Source organism: Equus asinus, chromosome 14 (assembly GCF_041296235.1).
Source record: "Equus asinus isolate D_3611 breed Donkey chromosome 14, EquAss-T2T_v2, whole genome shotgun sequence".
Lineage (NCBI taxonomy): Eukaryota > Metazoa > Chordata > Mammalia > Perissodactyla > Equidae > Equus > Equus asinus.
The window spans coordinates 13,365,688-13,369,217 of record NC_091803.1 but is presented as its reverse complement, the minus strand read 5'-3'; the positions used below and the strand labels follow the sequence as shown (position 1 = coordinate 13,369,217).

The following is a 3,530-nucleotide window of genomic DNA, read 5'->3' as shown; positions in this document are numbered from 1 at the left end:
ATAATAGTAACTCAATTTCCCCTTGATAGTTAGGATCAGTCATGCCAGCCAGTATATAGTAACTTCCTTTGCTTGTTGATTCAGTGATATGAGGAGTCCATGTTGCTGAACCCATGTATCGCTTTCATCCTTGCTGTCATGGACACTTGGTTTGTGAGTCCATCATCATGTACAAGAGTGGCTGAGAATAAGTCCTAACTGACTTCCACAGAATGGGTTAGCACTTGGATAGGATAACTCATCCTCTGGACAACAGTAATGGGTATTTTGTCCTTGTTTTATATGACTATTTCATGTGATTTTCATTGTATGAGGGACACTGATATCATGTTAGGCAGTAGATATAATTCCTTATTAATGAGGAGAGGCTCTTGTTTGATGTTTGGCACTTAGAGCTTAAATATTCTGGAATTTCAAAGTATCATCTTGGTGAAGACAGATTTACAGTTCTTGTTATAAAAGGTTATTTCAATGATTTTAACTGTAGAATAATGAGAAACAGAAAAATTTTCTTCAAAAGTTGCGCCATATATCAAAAGGTCTTATATTCAGGATTGTAGTAAACCCAGGATTTCTGATATCACATTTCATCTCCACTTTCTGTCTCTACAGGTCCTGAGAAAGGGGAAATGTGGCAGAGGAGTCAGACCTCTCTGGCAGACTTCCTCTTTGAAGGGCTCTTTGATGACTCCTTCACTCACGTTTTTCTTTTCTCCTTGACGATGCTGGTTTTCCTCGTAGTGGTTCGTTTCAACACTCTCACCATGCTCCTCAAATATGCTGTGACCAGGCTTCATACACCCATACTTCCTGCTCAGCCAGCTCTCCCTCATGGATCTGATTTGTGTCTCCACAACCATCCCCAAGATGGCTACAAACTACCTTTCTGGCAAGAAGCCTGTCTCCTTTATGGACTGTGAGAGCGAGTACTTCGTCTATTTGTCTGTGGGTGGTGCTGAATGTCTTCTCATAGGTCTCATGCCCTGTGACCACTATCTTGCCATCTATCATCCAATGTGTTACACTGTACTCATGAAAAGAAGGTTGAGACAGATGATGGCTGTCATGTCATGGTTGGGAGCATTCATAAATTCCCTAATTAACACGGTGAGCTTAATGCATTTCTGTTTTCATGGGCCTCAAAAAATCCAACACTTTTCTTATGTTTTCAGCTGTTGTGAAGTTGGTATGTGGAGATATCACTGTTTATGAGACCACAGTGTACATCACCAGCATCCTGTTTATCCTCCAACCCATCTTCCTGGTTTCTACATCCTATGCCTTCATCCTTCACAGTGTTCAGATGGGGGTAAAAGAAATGCCTTTACCACTTGTAGTTATCACCTCACTGTGGTTTCCCTCTTGTTTGGTTCCTGCATACTCTCATGTATGAGGCCCAGGTCCCAGTGTACCTCATTGCAAAACAAAGTTGGTTCTGTGTTCTATAGCACAATTACTCCCACACTGAATCCTTTGATTTTTACTCTCATGAATAAGGATGTGGCAAAGGCTCTGAGGATAGTGCTCAGGAGAGATATTAGCACCCAAAGACAGAAAATCATTTGCCCTGATTATGAGAGTGGAATGGGATAAGCTCCCTAAATTGATCTGGGTAAACCCCTAAGAGTTTTCAAGGGTCCAAATCCCTGAATACTACTGCAAAAATGAAATGGTCAACACAGAATTCCAGTATTTTAACTCAGTTGCAGGCATCTAAGCACTATAGAGTACTATCTTATGCCATTTGAGCTGCTATTCCAAAAATACCATAGACTGGGTGGCATAAACAACAAACATGCATATTTCACACTTCTTGATACTGAAAATTCCTAGATCAAGCCTTGAACATGCTAGACTCTCTCTAATTTCCTTTTAATATCTTTAAATGTAAACCTGCCAAAATGTGCTTCCCTGATGACCATATCCAAAGCAACACCCTCCATTCTCTGTCCCCTGCTTCCAATTTGTAACACTACTCTCCATGATTTTGCATGATGTTATGTTATGTTATGTTATACGTATTGTCTCTTTGACTACAGTGTAATCTCCCTGAGGGCAAGGACTTGACTTTGTGTACTATTGCCTCACCCAGAGTCAAGAAAAGAGCCTGACATGAAATAAGTGCTCAGTAACTGTTTGTTGCATGGATTAATAAATGAAAGGAGCCTCAATTGCTTTGCTATCCATGATAACATTAATTTTATTTAATTCAGAGATGGGAAAATATAAAAATGAATAATACTGTGGATGACTTTGTAAGACTCATTTGTGTCAGATAGCCAGAAATTAATCCCAAGCAAATGCAGTGGCCTGACATCTCAGTGAAGCCTCTTGGAGTCTAGTGGTCTGAGGGATGCCAAAGTGAGGGGCAAATTTCTATATCTTGCTTCCCCTATTAGTTAAAAAAAGTCATGAAGTCCTGGAACCATCTTACGAAGAACAACACATAAGTTCTGAGAGCAAAGTTGTGCTTTCTAAGACAAGCAAGTACTTTCTTTCTGAGAAATAGGTTTTTGGCATTGTATAACAAGAACCACCAGTCCTGAGTTGAGTGTCATCTTACCCACTGAGCCCTAAGGTTGGATTCTGTAATGCTCCAATATCAGGTAGAATAAACCATACCTGGGTTGTTTCTGAAGGCACAAGAGTGATTCATAAACAGCTAACTCACAATCCAAGTTAAAGACAGGTGGTTGTTCTGCTACCTCTCCCAATCTACACACACAACAATGTCCTTGTCATGAATCTTATAAGATTATTTGAGAATGAAACAATCTCAGCCAAGTTTATGGATGATTATTTGTGTAATCTGAGCATCTTCCAAAAGTAAATAATATAGTATTCTAGGGGATCCACTTGAAAAGAGATATTACGCTACATTATTGTAATCATTCTATACATATCCTGGATATATCCTGGTTTACAAATATTTTATCTCATTCCATATCTTGTCTTTTCAGCCTGTTGATTGTGTCCTTTGATGAACAGAGCTTTTAAAATTCTGATGTAGTCCAATTTATCTGTTTTCATTCTTTTGTCCATGCTTTTTGTGTCATATCCAAGAAGTCATCAGCAAACCCAATGTCATGAAGCTTTCCCCTTATGTTTTCTCCTAAAAGGTTTATAAGTTTAGCTCTTACATTTTTTTTTGATACATTTTTAGTTAACTCTTGTACATGTTCTCTGCACAGTAGTGGTCCAACTTCATTCCATTCCCAGTAGGAAGCAAAAAGAATAAAATATTTAGGAATTAAGCTAACCAAGGAACTGAAAGATTTGTGCACAGAAAATGAAAAAACACTGCTTAAAGAAATTAAGGACATAAACAAATGAAAAGATATTCTGGATCCATGGATTGGAAGAGTTACTATTGTTACATCATCCATAACACCCAAAGTGACCTACAGATTCAATGCAACCTCTATCAAAATCCCAATAGCATTTTATTCAGAAAAACCTATCCTAAAATTCATATGGAATCAAGGGATTTCAAATAGCCAAAACAAACCTGAAAATGAATAAAAATTGAG

At 38.3% G+C, this 3,530-nt stretch overlaps 1 pseudogene; it reads left to right on the top strand.

Moving 5' to 3' along the window:
• Positions 1-629: 629 nt before the first annotated feature.
• On the top strand, positions 630-1,593 carry LOC106825158 (olfactory receptor 2AE1-like; annotated as a pseudogene).
• Positions 1,594-3,530: the final 1,937 nt, after the last annotated feature.